The sequence below is a fragment of the Silene latifolia genome, chromosome 2 (assembly GCF_048544455.1).
Source record: "Silene latifolia isolate original U9 population chromosome 2, ASM4854445v1, whole genome shotgun sequence".
Lineage (NCBI taxonomy): Eukaryota > Viridiplantae > Streptophyta > Magnoliopsida > Caryophyllales > Caryophyllaceae > Silene > Silene latifolia.
In genome coordinates, this window is record NC_133527.1 from 151,199,395 (window position 1) to 151,222,971 (window position 23,577).

The 23,577-nt window shown below is 36.3% G+C and overlaps 1 non-coding gene across 1 annotated transcript; it reads left to right on the forward strand.

The window, feature by feature from the left end:
• Window positions 1-22,677: 22,677 nt before the first annotated feature.
• On the forward strand, window positions 22,678-22,784 carry LOC141645539 (small nucleolar RNA R71). Its single transcript, XR_012545019.1, has one exon. It is a non-coding gene; the product is annotated as a small nucleolar RNA R71 (small nucleolar RNA).
• The last annotated feature ends 793 nt before the right edge of the window (window positions 22,785-23,577 follow it).

A 23,577-nucleotide genomic window follows, 5' to 3' on the forward strand; every position in this document is an offset into this window, starting at 1 on the left:
ATCTCTCTAAAATCAATCGACTAACCTTTTAGTCTATAAATCAAGGGATTAAATAAATTGTATCTCATACAATTAATTAGTTATCAATTGGGGTTCGTTCCTTTAGGTGTGATCGAAAGGGGTCAGTTGATCACCGCCGTCTCACGACAATAACGTCAAACTCTAGTCAGCCAACCGTTATCGATTTACGTTAATCAACTAACGAGGATCAAATAATTAAATATCTGATGATATTCCATTAATGAGATTTATTATGTAAACGCACTATTGTGGAGGACACTAACTCCAACATAACCGACTTACTCGATCGAGTAAGTAATGTACTCGATCGAGTGCCAAGGATACTCGATCGAGTACCCTACAGACAGAATACTGTTTCGTAAATCAAAACACCCTTACTCGATAGAGTAAGGCCCACTTGATAGAGTACCCATAGACTCATAAAACCGTAGTATTAGACTAACCCTTTAGTGATCCGATTACCTTCTTGTTACTCCACGACTCAAATTCCATTAATTCATATAAATATCTTCTCACTCTTCTTTATCACTGAGCCTCTCCCATCATACTACTCACTTACACTTGTCACCACCAAGTCACTACAACTAACGGTTACCCTTTAATTAGTTGTATCTCCCTTTTGTATCCCTAGAAAACTAACAATTCACCTCATACTGTTAATTGCCCAAAGAATTATATATTAGACTCACCTCTTGATAATCCAAACTCCCAAACTCAGTCACTATCTACAAATCCACGTCGCGACATAACTCCATATAAGTTCACTATATACCCCTCTTCTCCATCCCTCTAAAGAATCCTTTCATTACGTATATCCTTAAGCAACACAACCCTAACCGTCTCCCTCCATAAATCCTTACACATCCCAATTTTCCACTATTCGCATCCCTTATCTCAATCTTTCATTCTCACGTTTCTTTACACTTACATCACTTTTTCCCATATATACTTACTTTTATATTACTCAACACACGACTATATCACTCACCATACCTCACAAAACATGCTCTTTACCTCGATTAGCTTATCATTCTTCCCTTTCCTCTTTCCCACAATCCCTCACAACCACATTAACACATGTTTTCCTTATCCAACACATGTCCCTCATAAGCCGGCATTCTCCATATCATCACATCCGGTAACTTACGTATCAAGACCGTCACATATATAAAAGAATGCTACCGCGCCATAAGCTCTAAGAAGCACACGACCCCAGGGCACTATAGTCAAAAGGCTTCCCTCAATGAAGGTTAAGGTAAGACATCAACAACATGACCTCGTGAGAGTTCAGGTTACTCACATCGTCTCTCGCGTAAGAAGACAGGTTATCATCCTAAGGAACATGCGAAACGAGACATACTGAACATCATTAATCAGCATGGCACTAGCACTAGGAGCGGGTCGGTCAGTCAAGTAAGGGAGGTAAAGAGATGCTCCATGTAAGGTTCATATACATATTATTAGACTCTTATGATAGTGAACTAATTAACTTCTTAATTTGTATTCTTTAGATCTAGTGCATGCGTAACAAAATAAGAGATTAATAAGAAAAATAATGTCTCTTACATTATTATTTTCGGATTTATGGGCACAAGTAAGGTCTCCTACCTTCACTTGTTCTTGAGCTATAATGAGTATTAGGATGATCCTCCAAAACTCTATATTAAGAGCTCTCCTCTTGATTGCACCCAAGATTTAACTCTTATCACTACTAAATAATATTTGCTAGATATTTATTTAGTAATCTACCTTAAAATTGATTACTAATACTCATATATTACACTAATAATATTAGTAATATCATTGAATAATTTAAATCAAAACTTCTCAAGTTTTGGTGAAAGAGAAATGAATATTTGAGAGAGTTTGCATGTGAAGCATCTTGTGAGAGAATGAGTGAAAAAATATGAACAATAATTGTTCTCTTCTACTTTGCTTGGTCCGGCCAAATGCTCTATATAGAGTACTTTTGGTCTTCTCAAAACTTATCACATGCAAAAGTTTTAGTAGAGGTTGTAGGCTAGCTAGTTTTAGGTGTGTCATAAGCTTTTTAGACAAAATAGAAGAGTTAGGACAAGTGTCCTATCTCCTCCCAAAAACCGGTGCCATGCTCTTATTATGGTCCATTTTTATCTTATAATATTTGTCCCACAAATGCTTATAAGTCTTATGTTTAATTATCTTACATAATTAAATATTAATTTGATCATACAACAATTATGTGACAAATTAATAACCATATATTCACTCAACTTATTGAGTAATATTTTATCATTATATAAACATATAATGGGTCCCATAATAGCTAGTTAGTTAAATTTACAACCTCTTGTAAATGTAAATAACTAATTACCTCTACCTCGAAACATTTATTAAACCTCAACATAATTTAGTGAATTAACATATTAATTCACTAAATCAAATCTTATTTAATCACATTAAAATAAGATACATATTTCCTTTCATAAATATAAATTACTCATATTTAAGGAATTAATTAACTTGTATCGACATACAATTAATTAACTTTACTGATAAGGGCATCATCCTATAGGTGTGACCTTAAAGGATCAACTGACCACCACCGTCCTATGATAGTAACGTCAAACTCTAGCAAGCCAATCGTTACCGATTAATGTTGATCAGCTGACTATTTAATTTATCATCCCTTTCGTATTCTTATTATGAGATTTAATTATGATATTAAATCATGTGATCGCACTATTGTTGAGGACACATATTCCAACAATCTCCCACTTGTCCGAGACAAGTTTGCGTCACCAATTCTCTTATCCTATTACAATCTCCCACTCAATGCAAGGTGTCTCGCAGATCGTACTTACATTTGATCATATCTTGAGTGGTTTCCTCAATCTGGAGAGTAACTATCTGACCGGAATTATCTACCATAGATACCTTCCGAGCGTGGCCACGCATTTCCAGTTCACTACTCCTCGAGTGGCCTTGAGATTTCAAGCAACCCAGACAAGGGGGTGGACAATTCTTATCGCACTATTCCCTTTGTTTAGCCACATTTCATCATAACCCAAAATATACCCATTTGACCTCAATTACGACAGTCGTAGAGCATAAATCAAAGTCAATCAGAAATTTTTGCCAACTTGGCGAATAGTCTCTAGTCAAAAGAATTGACTCATAAGAATACTATAGTAGCTCTTGCCACGACCATGCTTTATGAATTACCAGAACTCTATAAGCGGTCACTGCCCGACAGAGTGTCCCATACAGTCTGCCTATGTGATCGACTAGTCATCCCTTATGACTCTATGACACTTGAATTTGCCATCAATGGCATCACACTGTAGTCACTTCGAGACGTCACCTCTTCTAAATGACTTGGGGCGAGTACTATGTCAATCCAGTTCACTTGAATGAGGTTCAATTTATCTCTACAACCCATTTGGATTTAACAAAGTAATGGGTGAGTTTAATAAAACTCAAACGATAAATGCGATTATCATATATGAATAGTCAATACACTATTACTACTTCATATCTTATAATCTACATCGTACCTTTTACACTAGTTTAAATGCAATAAAAGCTTGGTAAGTGGATATTACATGTATCCATATATTCCAACTTTATTAATTGCTATTTCCTTCCATTCAATGTCATCTCTAATGACATGAATTTATCTAAGTATATGTCTAGACTTCTTACTAGACTTGGGCTCTTTAACTTGAAAGATGCTCCCACTATTATCACATAACTTGTGATAAAGTCATTGGTAGAGGAATCTACTCTCATCCCTACGTTGACCATTTTATCACAATTTACTTAGATTCCTTTTGTAGAATTTGCAATGGTCGAAGCTAAAACACTTCTCTAGTTTCTTACTCCTTAGTCAATAAAATTAGCCTAGGATTTCGACAAATCCCCTTTTGGTTTGGAAACTAAAGTTTGTGTAACCCTTCAACACATGTCTTAGTTTATCATCCAAACAAATGAACAAATCCTCAATTGTTCTTTAAGGCTTTCACAAGACCATCTTATGTATTAACCTGTCATTGACTAATTATGCTCCTAGCATATACTTCATCACGACGTGTGCGTCTGTTGGCATACATGATCGTTCTAATTGCGGAAACATTAGCAATCGACTTCATATAATTGATACGGTGGTTATGTACCAAAAATAAATACCTAAGTACTACTAACAGAAGTCAGCGGTAAGTAGGGTCGATCTCCACAGGGAGGCGGTCACTATTCACTTGTCTACTCGGTCTGTCTAATGTCACAGTGTATGGGGTTTTGATTGTTTTAACTAAACTAAAGAGACTAAGGCAAGAGAGATAAAGACAAGAGAAATTAACAATAAGGGAAGGGAACTAGGATTTCGGGTCATCAATGATCGTCAACTAATTGCAGTTAAGGTCACATATTAGTCGCATGTGTCGGTCTAAGGGGCAACGAATATCTACTTACGGTCTCAATTCGCCCTAAAATACTACTAGCTTAGCTTCCGCCCTCACTAAAGTATTCTATTGTTCACTGCAGGTCTCACCCTTTCCAACCTTCCGGTCCAGGTCAAGGCTTACCAGAATTAAAAGGCTAATTGCATCGATTCAACTAGCAGGATACAATTAAAGCAGTGATTAACAACATAGACTAAAACAACAACGACAAATCTATAAACCTAATTTACAATTAACATCGGTTCATCGAATCCCCTAATCCTAGCAGAGAGAATTAGCTAGACATGAATAAATAAAGAACAAGAATAAAAGGAAGAAGAACAATAAACATTAATTAAATTAAAGAGAAAAGGGAGAGAAATAGTTATAGAAATAAATCCGGAAATTGAAGATGAACAAAGTAACAGGGGAAAAGTAACGGAAACAGTGTATTAGATGATCAGAGATGTGTGGGAAGAGAGAATACAAATAACGTCCTACCTTCCTATTTATAAGGAAATAGGATTTTATTTGACCTAATGACGAATTAAAACTAAAAAGCCCGAGCCCATTAGAGAAACCACTCGATCGAGTGATTTAAAACTACTCGATCGAATAAACACTAAATAGACACTGTTCGATCGACTTGAATAAGTACTCGATCGACCTATTATTTGATCTAAAACCACTCGATCGACTAGTAAAGTACTCGATCAAGTGATATCTAACTTCAGCAGCCCATAATCTCGTTAGTTTCAGCTTTGACTTGATTATTTAGCTCCCGAAATGGCTTCACGCATCCCAAGACAGCTATATTTCCACTCCAAACTCACTCTTCCTCCAAATACATGCAAAACGGACGATAAAAAGGTTTGATTTCACTACTTTCCGGTCCATTCCTGCAAATAGAACAAAACAAACCAAAGTAGCATATTCGGGGCATTTCGTAGCATAAAACTACGATAATAGCATATAAATACGTGCATAAAAAGGCCTAAAAGGACTATATAAAATGCACGTATTAGTAATCAACAACTTAATAGGTTCAGTGAACGACTATGACTCCATCATAGCAATTCCACTTTCATCAACATGAATAACCTATTCAACCTTGTTGATTTTAAATAGATTTGAAAGATCTTATCATCATAAGACACTCAACTCTATGCCAATATTCTCTCACATAGATTCGGTAATCCAAAATATATCGCACCTTTTCCTAGTCTCCCAATCACTCTTGACAGAAGAGAGCATTGGTACATTGTTCTCAATAAGTAATATGTCTTCAACATATAAGACACAGGAAAATAATTCTAACTCCCACTTAACTTCATGTATAATCATGATTCTTCAATCATGTGAATGAAGCCATTCTCAATTATCACATGAACGAAAAGTATAATCCTTTGATGCTTACTTAAGACCATTCTAGGATCACTTAAGAAAGCTACGCATAATATGTTAGGATTCTTAGATCTTTATCTAAGGTTTTGTGTTCCAAACACATCCTTCTCTAAATTCTCATTTTAGAAAAGCGAATTTTTAATATCATTTGCCATCCTTCATTAAAATGAAATGTGGCGATTCCTAACATAATTTATCTTGATCAACATCTTCATGTCAATATATGCTTTTAAGTACTCTAAAGCTCTATTTATTACTTTTAAGGAGACTCTCGCCTTAAAGTAAATATACTCTTGAGTTACAATTTTTGGATTGTAATGCTATGGTTCGTATGTAACAAGGTCGATTTGGGACAAGGTCATAATACCATTATTTTCGCAAAGCAATATTTTAACAACAAGACATGTGTGCTAAACTCCCACTGAGCTATACTCCCACTCTATCTTCATAGATTATAGTTCCATTACTTTCACAAAGTAACATATTAACTATAAGACATGTTTGTAATGATCCAATCTACTCCCACTCTATCTCTTAGAAATACCTCTATCTTCTTAAGAGATAGCTTTGTGAGTTACAAACATATATGATGGAGTAATTGAAGTTTGTCTAGACTGATGTATTTAGCACATAAAAGACCAGCTCTATCATGGCAGCTTGATTCAAGTCATATGCCAGTCTGATCCATGTAATTTGTTAAATAGATTCTCTATTTTAGGTATTTCCTGGTTGACCATGCGCTTAGAATTACGTGTCCGTTTTGGATTACAAATTCCCAAAATTGAGTTCGATAACTCAAACCGACTCATATTAGTTTGATCTTATGGATAGTGACACTAGGTCATAATCCATATTTAATAAATCAAATTCATTACTTAGATCTTTGCCACTACGATCAGATCGTAATGCTTTAGTACTTTGTTCAATTGGTTCTCTACATCATTTAGAAATTTCTCAAATGCTTCACTTTATATTTGATTAAGTAAATATACCCATATCTACTTAAAACATTGGTAAAAGTGATAAAGTAGTCATAAATTCCCCTTGCGGTGATGCTCATTAGAACAGATACATCAGCATGTATTAGTCCCAACAAATCACTTGCTTGTGTCCCTTTACCACTAAAGGAAGTACAAATCATTTTGCGAAGGAGATAAGATTCGCATATTGCATATGATTGAAAATCAAATGGTTCATTAAATCTAGTCGACACTAGCTTTCAATGCGTTTCTCATTTATGTGACCTTATCGAAAAAAAGGCAAATGTACAAATCATTTGGATCACTAGTTATGAGTCTTTTGGTTTGTATGTTATAGATATCTTTAGTTGAGTTGGAAGTGTCTAAAACATAAATACTATTAAGAGAATTGACTTGGCTCCCAGCCATGTCAATTTTCAAACAAAATACAATGATTGTTTTTTATGGCGAAATATGAATCCTTCCATGTCTAACATGAAATAATGTTTTAGATAAAATGGGTACATAATCACCATTATATAGATTACAACTCAAAGCTATTATCTAAAACAAGTACACAAGCCCCTCTCGAAGTGGCGGCTACCCTAGCTCCATTTCCTTGTCGGAGATTTATATCACTCTTGTTTAGCTTTTCCACATAGCCCCTGTATACAATTACAAAGGTGAAAACCACAACCGCTATCCCATACCCACGTTGAGGTGGATGTATAATTTATATCAATAACAACAATTTCGGAAGAAATAGTACCAAGTGGAGTGACAAGTCCAGCTTTGATATCTCCCAAATACTTTGGGCAATTTCGTTTCCAATGGCCCATGCCATTACAATAATGACATTCTTCGTAAGATTGGGCACCCTTATTGGTTTTGGTTGTGGTAGTCTCACTATCCATTTCCAATTCATTATCAGGTTTGGGTTTCTCACCCATCTCTGCCTTTCCTTTAATAATACCATTATTACTCCATTTAGTTGCAAGACATTCTTGCTAGAACTCCCACTCAATTTGATATTTCTCCTTGCTTCATCAAACAAGGATACCTTGAAATTTGTAAGATTCTCCTCATATGATTCTCTTACCAAGGAGATGGGCATTAATATTGGAGTGGGAGGTATGGAAGTGGTAAAATAGCAAAGATTTCCATCCTGACCAATGCCACAGCGTAATTCTCTAATCGTATCATTGTCATACTCGGAGCACTTTTCATCGAATGATTGGAGCCATGAATTAATGGTGATTGGTGTAAGAGTATTAGATGAATCCATTGCGAATAAATAACTACAAAAACGGAAATGAATGAAATAATTAACATCTATCGTTTTAATAATACTTGTAAACACTTTAAACAAGTTTTAGCATTTATATAGTGACCTCTACCCAACTATTATAAATGATTCCGAGATCCAAATTCATATTAATTCGGGCACGGTGAGCCGATTCATCCCTTATCAATATAACTCGGTGGATTACCTCTTAATCGATTCTACTTCTAGAACTCTCGGTCGATAAAAACTTACTTTAATAATTATCTTTAGCCCGGAACACATGCGACTACGGTCACGAATAATTCTGTTGAGCTCAATCCAAATTTCGATGTAATAACATTTTCTTACCCACTTACCCAACGTAACAACTTTAGTACCCCGGTGAGCTGAGCCTACTTCCTCATGAAATTGGGACTCATGGTTTCTACTATTTGGTAAGGCTAATTCTTAATCATTATAAGTGAGAGGTCTTGTCAATTTATTATCTATCACGTTTTAAGTGAACTAAAGCGGTGAACTACGATAATTATAATTGACACGGTCGATGACTCGATATGATATGCATGTGTTGTTATGATGATTTGGCAATGCATGCAACATATTAAAAGAAATGCAAAGCAATAATAAAATTCCTAGTATGGCCTTCCTAAAATAGAAAATCAAATAATCTATTACATATTCGGAAACCCACTCCTTTGGTCCCTTGAATCTTCAAGTGGCACGCCTCCCAAGAACACCGTGTTTTGTCGGAACGCCTTTCCGAATGGCACCGTCTTGAAGAAGCTCCATAATTACAAATAATAATAAAAATACAAAGCTATTCCTATTATACATTTGTAATATGAAAAACTAGTAAAAATAAAAGTGATACGAGATCACATTAAATTACAACCGATTCAATATTCCCTTTCATTACGGGTAATATCGATTAAAACTAAGGCCATACTAAGAAAAAAATTACATAACTCAAAATTATATAAATAAAAACATTCAACAATTGAAATATGCAGCATTATAATATGTATCTATCATGCCAAATTATGTGCCAAATCGCCCTATTTAACTTGTATCATTTATATAACCCGGTTTTATGGAAATGCGTGATAATAACTTCTTAAAATCACAAATCAACACTTAAATCACATTTAAGCTCAAGTTAATTATTCTAACACTCTTAGACTAAAAAATTAGTCATCACTCAATTTTTGATAATAATTCAACTTGATTTAATTTTATGCTCATTTTTTACCTTCAAATCATAACATTTATGAAATAAATCCAAATTAAATTACAATAATTTCAAATTTTTTTAACATTCTGGAATAATTCTATGACACTCATAATGTCAAAAATAATGGTTAAAATTTTCGAATTTATTTCGAGAAAATATAGTTCCAATTTATCGGTTTTATCTCATAAAACATCTAAAGTATCTAAAAAATAATCCAATCAATTTTACAACTTTATATCTGAAAATTGGGATATTTATGCAACCTAAAATAATTTTCTCATGCCATGTAATTCGTTTTAACTATATATGCTAAAATAGTCACTATTTATGCCATTTTTACACTAAAAATTCATAAATCATGCCTGAAATCATTTCATTTCAAAATTTACATACAGTGTGTAAATCATGCATGTGACAACATATTAAAATCTCATAGCCTATTTCGAAATTTAACTATTTTTAACCATTTTACCTATTTTAATCCATTTTTATCTCATAAAAATCATAAATCATGCAATATTAATCAAATTAATACGAAATTATACATACAAATTGTAAAATATGCATGTGAGGTCATATAAAATTTTCAAGTTCAGAGAGTAAATTTAACCATTTTTAGTCATTTAACCTCCATTTTTGCCATTTTATCACATAAAGATCAAAAATCATGAAATATTAATCACATTAATATTATATTTTACATGAAATATATAAAATATTCATGTGAGGTCATACTAAAATATCACGGCCATTAGTGAAGATTAACTTATTTTAGTGAATAAAAGTTCATTTTACTCATAAAAATGTAATTATTTCACTAAAAATCATAAAAATGAGCAATAAATTACCATAAATCATAAAAATGACCTAAAAATATTTTAGGACCAGAATATATAACATGCATCATAATTTCATGACTTACTCATATAAATCACAAATTTTTAATTTTAATTAAGTTACATTTGATTCGGAAAAACCAAACCGATTATGCATGCAACATCCTATGCTCTGATACCACTTGTAAGGTTTATATACCTATTATTAGACTCTTCTAATAGTGAACTAATTAACTTCTTAATTTGTGTTCTTTAGATCTAGTGCATGCATAACAAAATAAGAGATTAATAAGAAAAATAATGTCCTTTACATTATTATTTTCGGATTTATGGGTACAAGTAAGGTCTCCTACCTTCACTTGTTCTTGAGCTATAATGAGTATTAAGATGATCCTCCAAAACTCTATATTAAGAGCTCTCCTCTTGATTGCACCCAAGATTTAACCCTTATCACTACTAAATAATATTTGCTAGATATTTATTTAGTAATCTACCTTAAAATTGATTACTAATACTCATATATTACATTAATAATATTAGTAATATCATTAAACAATTTAAATCAAAACTTCTCAAGTTTTGGTGAAAGAGAAATGAATATGTGAGAGAGTTTGCATGTGAAGCATCTTGTGAGAGAATGAGTAAAAAAATGTGAACAAAAATTGTTCTCTTCTACTTTGCTTAGCTTGGTCCGGCCAAATGCGCTATATAGAGCACTTTTGGTCTTCTCAAAACTTATCACATGCAAAAGCTTTAGCAGAGGTTGTAGCCTAGCTAGTTTTAGGTGTGTCATAAGCTTTTTAGACAAAATAGAAGAGTTAGGACAAGTGTCCTATCTCCTCCCAAAAACCGGTGCCATGCTCTCATTATGGTCCATTTTTGTCTTATAATATTTGTCCTACAAATGCTTATAAGTCTTATGTTTAATTATCTTACATAATTTAAATATTAATTTGATCATACAACAATTATGTGACAATTTAATAAACATATATTCACTCAACTTATTGAATAATATTTTATTATTATATCAACATATAATGGGTCCCATAATAGCTAGTTAGTTAAATTTACAACCTCTTGTAAATGTAAGGGTAAATTGATTATTATTCCCTTATATAATTCACTTTTTGAAACTTACTCCCTTATATAACTTTTTTCGAAAGTTACTCCCATAAAATGTCACATTTATCAAATATTGCTCCTATTTATCGACTCCAGTCAATAAAATGAAAATATTTCATTCAAAATTTGAAATTTGGTACTAACTTTTGCTGTTTATGAATATATTGTCTTTTCCCTTATTATATTCAAGACTTCAACTGCACCGAGAGGGAGAAAGGGATTTAACAAATTTGGGAGGAAGAAGGTGAATTTAACAACTTTTGCTGTTTATGACTATATTGTCTTTTCCCTTATTATATTTCTCTTTTGTTTGGCCAAAATCACTGAATGTGAGCAATATTTGATAAATGTGACATTTTATGGGAGTAATTTTCGAAAAAAATTATATAAGGGAGTAAGTTTCAAAAACTTAATTATATAAGAGAGTAATAATCAATTTACCCTAAATGTAAATAACTAATTACCTCTACCTCGAAATATTTATAAAACCTCAACATAATTTAGTGAATTAACATATTAATTCACTAAATCAAATCTTATTTAATCACATTACAATAAAATACATATTTCCTTTCATAAATATAAATTGTTCATATTTAAGGAATTAATCAACTTGTATCGACATACAATTTATTAACTTTACTGATAAGGGCATCATCATCCTATAGGTGTGACCTTAAGGGATCAACTGACCACCACCGTCCTACGACAGTAACGTCAAACTCTAGCAAGCCAATCGTTACCGATTAATGTTGATCAGTTGACTATATAATTTATCTTCCCTTTCGTATTCTTATTATGAGATTTAATTATGATATTAAATCATGTGATCGCACTATTGTTGAGGACACATATTCCAACACTCCACTGTTCTTAGCTACATCACTAAGGTATCCCTCCTCCTCCGCCTCTAGGCCTAGGTGGCCGACAAACTCATCGAGGATCAACTCATGATACTCATTCATGAGGCGGAAGGAAACAGTTTTCCCTCTCACATCGTACACAAAGAAGCTCAAGAACTCTAAAGTCAGGTGGGGGTAGGAATTCTTTCGTAGGTGGTAAAGCCCTTCCATACCCAAGATCACGAAGATGTGCACTATATCCGCCTTAACCCCCCAAGGTCTCTAGGATGTCGGGGTTCACACACCGGGTTGGTCTCATGGTCCGGCTCATCAAAGCTACAAAGGCGTTACGCTTGAAGTCAAAAACGTTTACCGATGGGTGTTCATCCACCGGAGGAACGACGGGTCCATGGCTAGATTGACCCGTTTCCAATTGAACATTGGCACGAGTCCGCTTCTTGGCTGGGGCTTTTGATTTTGGCATGCTGCAAAAAGATGAATTTTAACAAGGATATTTTCAACAGAAATATGCCATGGGGCAGACTGTTTTCGAATTGTATATGTAATACTACGGATTTTCTTAAGTTGAATACTCGACCGAGTAGAGCCTACTCGGCCGAGTAGTGCTAATTATGTAGTCTGTTTTGGTTCTGCCGAGGAATACTCGGCCGAGTATGAAGAATACTCGACCGAGTAGAGGATACTCGGCCGAGTATACACTTTACTCGACTGAGTATCCGGTCTGGCGAGTATTATTTCAGCGGCTTGATGCGGGAGTGTTTAGGGTTATTTAATATTCAAAGTCAGTTTCTAAAACGTCATTTCAACCCTAATCATTTTACGATCACTCTAATCACTCCCTAATCATTCTCTAATCCCATTGTGTGTGTGTGCAATTGTCGTAATCCTTGCGTGTAATCTCTCATCCTACTGTTGGTAAGTTTCATTCCCCATGTCATTTATGTTCTTTTAGGGTTACAATATATATGGAATTTGGGGAATAGGGGGAATTGTGCAATGTGTAATTGTGCTATATGGTTATTATATAGGAGAAGACTTTATAGAGGAGCCTTTCTGATTGTTCGGTTTCCGTACTGCTATTGATTGCTAAGGTAGGGTTTCCCTACTCAGTTTACTCTACATTGATTTAAGACTTGATTGTATTGTGATTGTCGTTATCTGCTGATCGTCGGAGTATGGGTGTTGTGGTGATGGTGTTGGTGCGGTTGTGTTGTGACGGTTGTGGTGTTGTGACAGCTGTGAGGCTGTGTATGTTGTGTTTGTGGTGGAGTCACTTGCGGGACTGGCTTCACACCCTAGTTCGTCGTCCGTGGAACCCGTCATGGGAGGGGATGTGCACATTAAGGGACAGAGATTGTTAGTCGCTCGTTGATGAGCTGGACTAGGTGGGATGGGCTGCGATCACCCGGTGGTGGCGAGGATTACCTGTTGCGATGGGTAATCTGGCAGGGCTACACACTTCGGTGTGTAGTCGGATACTGTGTGAGATCGGGAGATTGTGGGTGGAGGATGATCAGTTGGTTACCTTGTTTGTTTGTCTTATATTGATTGAGTAATACTGACCCCGTTGTTGTTTGTGGAATCTGCTATGATCCATTCGGGGATGGTGAGCAGGCTTGACATGTATTGCTATTGGTGAGCTTGGGGCAGTCATGGGAGAGTTGTCATCACCAGTCGTAGCATCACAGTTGAGTCTTAGTTATGATTTCATAGTTGTCAGACATTGGATTTATTATATTGAATCAGTTTTGGATTTGGTTTGATGTAAACTTTTACACTTTATGGTATTTTAATAAATGTGCTCAGTTCAGACGCTTTTGGTATATACTAACCTTGGGCAACCGAGATGGTAACACACTTTCATGGTAGGGTGATCCTGGTAAGGCACCTTGGTATGAGGGGGTGTTACAGTATACCTTTAAGACGAAATTTTAAGACGAAATTTCTCACAATTTATAAATCATACTAACTAAAAAGGAGAATTTTATCATCAACCAACTCTTTAAGAATCAACCTGGTCGGACTCACTTGGAGCTTAATTTTCGGTTACTTGTCGTTAGGAGCACTTAGATCAAAACAATATTTATAACTTCACAAACAACTTTACTATTAGTAAAGAGTCATGTAAAGGTCGGATCCCAAGGGACGGGTATTGATGTAGGATTTTCGATTGCAAGTAGCAGTGTATAGGGGTGCCACGAAATGGGTTGAGATAAGACGATGACTAAACTAAATAACAAGCAAGATGATTAAAATGAGATGTAAACAATTGATTAAAAGCACTAGGGTGTCATGGGGTCATAGGGGATTCATGGGATTTGATCATACAAACATATTCTCAAATTATAAGCAAGCAATTATTATTGTGATAGATCGAGTTGGTTTATATCTTACAATCCCAGGAAGGTTTGGGTCCCGGAGCCGTATCGATTAGATTGTACAACACCTACAAGTCGACTTAATCCTCCCTAATCAACTATATGCATGGTCTAATGAGACTCGAGTTGGTTTATGTCTTACAAGTCTCATTGAAAGGGTAAGTGATGGGTAAAAAATGCAAGGATTCATAGGCTCGCATTTCACCAAACATAACATGTGCATAAGTTGAGATCACAACAAGCAAGCAAATAAATTATGAAAACATATTAAATTAAGCATGAATCATTCCCCATGTTGGTTTCCCCTAATTACCCATTAACCCTAGTTAAGGAAACTACTCACTCATTATCAAGTTTAACATGTTAATAAGGTTGTAAATCATATTAACAAAGCAAAACATGATGAATAAATGAAGATGATTAACAATAATTAAAAAGGGATTAAGAGAATTATACCTAATAATGATTCCAAAATAAAGTAAAGAATAATACAAGTACTTGATGAATGATTGGAAGGTTGTCAATCTCCCAATAATAACCCAAATAATCTTCAATTACCCAAAATAAGAGATGAACAAAAGAGAAATTAAGGAAATGAGATTTGTATTAAGACTTGATTAGAAGTTGATTACAAGATTAAAGAGAGATTAAAATGATATAAATTACACTAAAGATTGATAAGAAGAATATGATTCATCTAATTATACTAATGGGGTATTTATAGTGGGGATTAGGTACACAAATTAGGGTTTACTAAGGGCTTAAATGACGATTAAGTCCTTGAGGAATCGCTCCTCTCAGAAAAAGATGCGGGTCTCCTTTTTACCGGTCTTTCAAAAATATGCGCATCTCTCATGGAGCAAGAAGAGGACGTGTGGGTCTGTAACACAATCCGAGCGTCCAAGGGTCGGGACGAGCGGATTCTGGGGTGGCTGGACGAGCGGATTGCTGGCTTGGACGAGCGTCCAGGGAGGCTTCTGGACGGGCGTCCTTATGGTTGGACGAGCGGATCTCGTCCCAGCCTTCCTTTTATTCTTTTCTTCCTCTCTTCTTCCAATAATCCTCCGGGATATTGTCGGGGATGCAAGGATTTCTTCATCATTGCCCATCTACTATAATATGTACAAAGGCCTTCTAGTCTTGTCTTCTCTTTGATGCTTGGTCATTAGATTCGATCAATTTAGCTCTATTTTTCCATGAAAATGCAAGATTTGGACTCCTCTCCTACCAAGGAAACAAAACCTCAAAGAATATGCAAAACAAAGGACTAAAGATAGTAAATGACCCAAATATGCACTAAAAAGCATAGGAACAAGGTTAATTCGGGGACTAAATATGCTCAAATAATGGTCACATCAAATATTCCCAAACCGAATCTTTGCTCGTCCCGAGTAAAGAGGTGACAAAATTAGGACCCTTATTTAAACTATCCTACTAATATAGCCGACATGAGACAATTAACGGGTCTCACTCCGCCCCTTCAACTCACAACAAGACAACCATGAGGTAGGATGCCTTCTTGCAAGGCAAGGTGGGTCTTGCCAAAATGGCGACACATCCAAACATTAAAGCACATAAAATCAAGTAATGGATGCATCTACAAAAAAAATAGCCACTTTCCTCATCTAAGTGGCGGAAATTATCTACAAGGGAAGCAATTCAAGGATACACACTCCTTCATAGATGCAATTTCTTCAAACTACTAAGCCTAGGAGGATACAAATAAATCACCTTCAAGTTGTGTCAATCTAGGGTACCTTTGTCCTCAATCGTTAAATGCTTTTGTCAAGAATAGACTCCCTATGGCATTAGAAACACTGGAGGATTACGGAATTCCCCCTCTTGCCTAGACAAGAAGAAGGGTCATCCCCTCTCTAACATGCACAAAAGTGGATACGATGGATATATAAAGGGATCGATAGAATTTGAGGTTCATTTGGGAGTTTGCTTTTGTTGTTTGTTTTTCCCCCCAATTTCTTGTGGCATTTGACATTTGAGAACATTTTCTTTTTGTCATTTCTTTTATGTTTGGCATTTCAATACTTGACAACTTTCAACTTTTGCATTTTCTTTTGAACATTTTCAAAGTCACCCCAATTAGTAAGGAGAGTGCCTTATATTTGAAGCATAGGAGTTTTCATTTTTGTTACTCCTCTTTTCTTTTGATGCATTTTGCAAACTTTTTCTTTTCTTTTCTTTTCATTTCTTGAACTCAAATTTTTGAACAATTTCTTTTTTTTTTGTGCTCATTTCCTTTGATGACAAAATGTATGGTAGAACATGGATGAATGATGGTTGCATGGTTTCAAGGGTCACCTTGGAATAAACGGTAGCCAAGGAGTTATCACACCACAAGGTACTCTTGACTAGGCCTTAATCCATGGGTCAAAGGATACTAGCATGACACATCTTAGGGTGTTTTACAAGTATTCTAACAAGCAAAGTCTTAAGAAGAAAAAGCATCTACTAGGGCCTATATACACTTGTCAAGCTTCCCAAGTAGACGATTTCACAAAATTTTTCTAACATGCAAACTAAATGCCATGATGCAACTAACATTTATACATCCTAATGCATGTGCTTCTACCAACTAGTATGCCAAATAATCTAAACGCAATCCTAAATTCACATTGTTTTTTCCGCATCAATCAAAATAAATCCACATAGTCATTAACATAAAGAGGAAAAAGGAGATTGGAAATATCATACCATGCGGGCTTCAATATCCTCATGTCTCAGATGTGGCGTAGTTGATCAAAGTGAACAAGGGTGAACAAACACACTATATACAACAATATATATAAGACTATACTAAAAAGGAATGAACATGTTTTTGATTTTTTCAAATTTTCAATTTTTTTGTTTTTGGGGATTTTTCGAAATTTTTGATTTTTTTGGATTTTAAATAAAAGTCAAGTTAGAATTTCCCATCCCCACACTAGTATGGGCATTGTCCTCAATGGCCAATACGATAGGAAATTATGCAAGCATGATGCATGATTTCTAAACTAAATGCAAACTATACTAAACTACACTATATGATGCATGTATTTTTGTTATGGCGGAGAGCATAATTTAAATTAGCTCCCAATGCATAAGCATGGACTTCCCCAAACCAAAATAGACATTATTTCTAACGCCTTGAATTTCGGGGTAGTTCATGCACATGGAATGCAATGCATGAAACTACAATTTGTCATTTTGGATTTTACAAGTTGGGAACAATAAAAAGAACACCTTAATGAAGCCAAGGTGTTAGTACTCCATGTTGCTAGGACTCCACAAACAAATGATCAAGATAAAATAAAGAAAACAAAAGAAGTAGATAAACCATAAGAGGGGTGAAAGAATGTAGGAGCCTCCAAGGTTTGCTAATCCTCCATCATATCATCATTATCATCATCTTCCTCCATAGATGTGGAATCATCTCCACTCCCACTTTCACTTCCTTGCTCTTCCTCACTTTCGTCTTCCTCTTCTTGAGCTTCTTCTTCTTGAACACCTTCTTGAACCTCTTCTTCTTCACCTTCTTTGTCAACACCATAATCATCAACATTCTCCTCTCCACCCGGTCTTCCACCACTAGAGGTGCTAGGAAAGAAAACTTTCCTATCCGCCCAACTAGGCAAAGGACATGATGGATCAAGAAGTCCTTGCCTAGCTAGATGTAGGAGGGGCGGATATTGGGCCTTGTAAGCATCCACTCTATCATTGTAAGCTTGCTTGTGCATTTCCCTCATGAGTAGAGTCATGTAATCATTTCCTACCTCGACATCCTTGGGTTTGAACTCGTGATACTCAAATGGGTAGGGTGGTGTGATATTGGAGGAGGAGGGCTCGTCAATCTCGCCTCTTTGTTGTTGAATAATATACTCGGTCTCCTCGGAGAGTGGAAGAAGGTAGTTCGGTCGGTGAACACTCAATCGGAAAATATTTGAAGGCAAGGTGAAGGATCTAGCTTCATTGGTTAACCACCCATATTTGGTGTCAAGAGAATCATGCTTGACCCACTTAAACTTGTGAATCATGGTGTCCATATCAATGAGATGGCCTCCTTTAACCGCCACATAAGTGTTGTCTTTGTTGAAATTTGGGATAAAGTGCTTGGCCAAATGGGTAACTAGTCCTCCATTTACAATGAAAGCGGTGCCCTCTTTACCATAATCGACATTAAGCCATCGTTCAACCAAAAATGTTAGAGCATTATATGGCTTAGTGAATTCATTTCCTATGTTCAAGGACGACTCAAGAAGAACACAATCGAGCTTGGTAAGATGATTAGTGCCATTTCTTGCTATCAAAGTATTCCCAATGACCTTATGTCACACTCTAATGCTTGGATGGTGGACTAATAGAGCACGACAATCATGAAAGTGCAAAAATTTCTTTCCGGAAATTGCCTCCCAAAGAGGAGCGGGGTCATACTTGTCGGGGATCTTTGTATATTTCGGGGTATAACTAAGGCGTAAAATCTTACTCAATTCGCCATAAGTGATGCGTCTATCAATATTTGCAAGACGAAACTCGATGTGGGTTCTAGTCTCCACCCTTGTGACTTTCAAGGAACTCAAAAATTTCAAGGTGAGGGAGGGGTATGTCAATTCTTTCATGGTAAACAATTTACCCAATCCCATAGCCTCAAAGAAGGTTTTAGTTTGTTCAAGAACACCCAACTTTGTCAAAGCATCTTCACAAATAAATTTTGTAGGCATAATGGTCTTCTTAGCAAAGAGAACAAATTTATCCCTATGAGAGTCGGAAGTGAAAATTACCTCCGGATAATTGGATAATTGCTCAATGATCGGAGTTATTGATGTTGTAGCTTCCATATGGGGACCTTGTTGAACCTCCAACCTTGCCTCAAGGACTACCAATGCCTTTGACAATTATTTTGCTTGAAGAGCTTGTTGCCTTTTTGAAAGTGTCTTCTTTGGGGGTGCCTTGTTACCTCCTTTAGTTCTTGCCATTCTTGATTACACCAATGAAAGATTGGAATCTTCAATTTTTAGTTATGCCCAAATCAATTTAAGATGAAAGAATGTTGCTTTGTATCTTAAAAATCGACTCAAAAGTTGAAGATTTTGGTGTTTGAATCCATTGTTGTTGTAAAAGGAGTGATTAATTTTTGTTGTGATGAAGTTTGGATTTGATTTTGTTAAATTTGGTTGAGGAAATTTGGTTTTGTTGATGTAGAGGATGAGAGTTTTTGGGGTTTTTGGGTTTTGGGTAGTGTTTGAATGTAGAAGAAGTGAAAATGAATGAGGGAAGAGGGTTTAAAAGACCCGTTATTTTTTAAAGCAGCAGGGGACGAGCGGAAAAAGGGTTGGGACGCTCGGATTCTTCGTGTTTTGTCTCAGGAAAGGACGCCACAGGACGAGCGTCTTTTAGCAAAGACGAGCAGATTTTTCAATTTGAGACGAGCGTCTTCCTAGACGGACGCTCGGATTCTGTTACAAGGATAAAATTTAAAATTCAACAGCAAAAAGACGAGCGTCTTTCCTGTAAGACGAGCATCTTTCCTGTAAGACGAGCGTCCAGAATCAGACGAGCGGATTCTCAATTGGGACGCTCGGATTCTGTGTCAGACCAAATTTTTTTTTTTGAATTCTGCAGCTCTGCCAGACGAGCGGATTGCATCTTAGACGCTCGGATTCCTTGACGACGAGCGGATTCCCTTTTAGCCGCTCGGATTCTTCCTTGTCCATACGGATTCAGGTCCATCCGTGGGAACTGCATAACCCGTATCATTTTCATTCTTCAATTCTCGTGTTCTTCATTGTGGAGGCACTACAAAGGCATGAATAGCCTAGGCAATTGATATCCCCACACTTAGTCAAAGCACTACACATTAATGAAATCATAAGTCCCTCCCTCACTTCTCTAAAAATGATGAATATCTTGATCAAGGCACAAAAATATAAATCCAAAAATGACAAAGAATGCAATGTAAAAATTGAAATGCAAGTTAGGGAGTTAGAATATTTACAAATGTTGGTTTAGGGAGGATTCCACCAAACTCTCATCTAATGTGAGATGTCAAGGGGGCATGTTCAAGGTGTTGTTGATGTTACTCAACACCTTGAAGAAGTAGTCGAAAGCTTGTTCATTGTCATGATAAAGGTCCTCAATTGATTTTTGTACTTGTTGTTCTCCGTGATGGTCTTGGTTCATAGCATTACCAATGTAGGGATTGAATATCCCTTCGAACTCATCATCCCAAAGACCGCAAACTTCATCTACTTGATCATTAAAAATTTCTTGAGTTGATAGAGACAACTCTCCTTCTTTCTTGTTTTGGCCAATGAGGCCATCCTCTTCACTTGTCATGGGTGAGTTTTTCAAGCTCTCATTGTTGCTATTTCCTTGATCTTTTGATGGAGCATCATCAACTTTTTTTTCCATTGGAATTCTGACTTCTTTCTATCATCCTTCCGGCTATAGTGATCAACCATAAAGCATGGTTCATGCAATCGGGGAGCTCTCATGGTCTTGTCAAAATTGAAAGTTATGGTCTTGTCTCCCACTTCTAGAGTAAGCTCTCCGTGCTTCACATCTATCACTGCACCCGCGGTGTGCAAGAAAGGTCTACCAAGGATGATCGGAATATTGGAGTCTTCTTCCATGTCAACAATGACAAAGTCCACCGGGATGAAGAATTTGCCAATTCTCATGGGAACATCTTCCCATATCCCTAACGGTGTCTTCGTCGATCTATCGGCCATTTGGAGTGTGATGTTGGTACAGTTAAGTTCTCCCATCCCTAGCCTTTTACTAACCGAATACGGCATAACACTCACGCTTGCTCCTAGATCACACAAAGCCTTGTTGATCGTGGTGTCGCCAATGGTACACGGTATTGAGAAGCTTCCCGGGTCTTTAAGTTTCGGAGGTTAACTCCCTTAAAGGATTGCACTACTCATCTTAGTGAAGGCGATAGTTTCAAGCTTCCGGATTGACTTCTTTTTCGTAAGGATGTCCTTCATGTACTTTGCATAAGCCGGCACGTGATTGATTAATTCTGTAAAAGGAATCGAGACTTCCAAATTCTTCATAATTTCCATGAATTTTCCAAGTTGGTCATCAAACTTAGGCTTAGCTTGACGACTTGGGAATGGAATTCTAATCATAATGGGCTCCTTCTCTTTGGCCTTTTCTTGACTTTTCTTTGAAACTTCTTCTTTTGTTGGTTCATCTTCCTTAGAGTTTTGCACAACTTCTTCTTTGTCACTAGCTTCAACAACTTCATCCTCAACTTGCTTCTTTGGTCCTTCATATCTCGTACCACTCCTCAAGTGAATGGCATTAACCGTTTCATGTCTTGGGAGATTACTTTGAGGTGGTAATTACCCCTTTTGTCTTTGAGAGTTTGAAGATGCTAGTTGGGTCAATTGAGTTTCCAACATTTTTGTGTGGGCTAGGATGTTGTTGATGGTGATGTCCTTTGCTTGGCTATCTTTTTGCATTTGAGTGAAAAATTCTTGTTGATTCTTTTGCATTTGGAGGACCGCTTTTTGAACATCAAAACCTTGGTCATTTTGTTGATTGTATGGAGTTTAATTTTGGTAGCCTTGGTTTTGGTTGAAAAAGGGTCTTCGATTTTGGTCTCTCATGGGAGGTGGGGTGTATGTTTGTTGAGGGTTTTGAACATTTTGGCTTTTGTATGAGAGATTTGGGTGGAATTTGGTGTTTTCATTGTAATAATTGGAATAAGGGGTACCACTCTTGTATGCTTGAAAAGCATTGACTTGTTCATTTGTTCCCCTACATTCACTTTGGTCATGTCTTAAAGTTCCACAATTCTCACATATCCGACTTGGGGTTGATGAAGATGCTACCATGGCATTAACATGATGCTTTGGTGATTTTGAGGCTTCTTCAAGTTTAGCCATAGCCTTCTCAAACTTTAAGTTGATGGTATCAATATGAGCACTAAGTTAAGCACCCAATTGAGTAATAGAGTCCACTTCATGCTTTCCTCCTCTAGTAGCCTTGCGAGGTCTACTATATTGTGAATTATGGACCGCCATTTCCTCAATCTTGTTCCAAGTTTGATTATCGTCAACTTCGGTGAACATACCATTTGAGCCCATGTTGAGAATGTTTCTTGAGTCTTCATAAAGACCATTTACAAATTGTTGTACCAAGAACCACTCGCTAAGTCCATGATGAGGACATGAGCGACAAATTCCTTTGAACCGCTCCCAAGCTTCATACAAAGATTCTTCATCCCTTTGCTTAAAACCCGTAATTTGAGCTCTTAGCATATTAGTCTTTTCCGGAGGGTAGAATTTTTTGTAGAAAGCTAGAGCCAACTTCTTCCAAGAGTCAATTCCAAGAGTAGCTTTATCAAGGCTCTTCAACCATTGTTTTGCGGTGCCAATTAGAGAAAAAGGAAATAAGACCCATCGAATTTGGTCTTGAGTCACACCGGTTTGTGAAATCGCATCACAATAGTCACAAAAAGTCTCCATGTGAGAGTGAGAGTCTTCACTAGGCATTCCCCCAAATTGGCTTCTTTCGACTAATTGGATAAATGCGGATTTTGCAATGAAATTTCCGGTTAAGTGTTGTGGTGTGGGAGTACCATTGGGTAGGTTCTCCTCGGTTGGTACGAAATGTGATGAAAGTTTAGGCATTGTGGGATGATTTTGTGTTGGGTTCTCCTCACCTTCTCTTGCAAAAGGGTTGATGAACTCAAGAGAATGAATATCCACAAACCAATTCCTCTCAAAGTGTTTCTAGCAAGCCTTCTATTGGTTGTCAAAGTCCTTTCAATCTCGTGATCAATAGGTAACAAATTACTTTGTGATCTTCTAGACATACAAAATATCAAACAACTTGAAAATAATTAGAATAAACCTTGAGGAGTTTTACTTCCCCAAGTCAAAGAAAGACACAACTAATAAAAATCTAAGAAAATCAAATCAAGTTAACACCGTCCCCGGCAACGGCACCATTTTTGGTCGGACTCACTTGGAGCTTAATTTTTGGTTACTTGTTGTTAGGAGCACCTAGACCAAAATAATATTTATAACTTCACAAACAACTCTACTATTA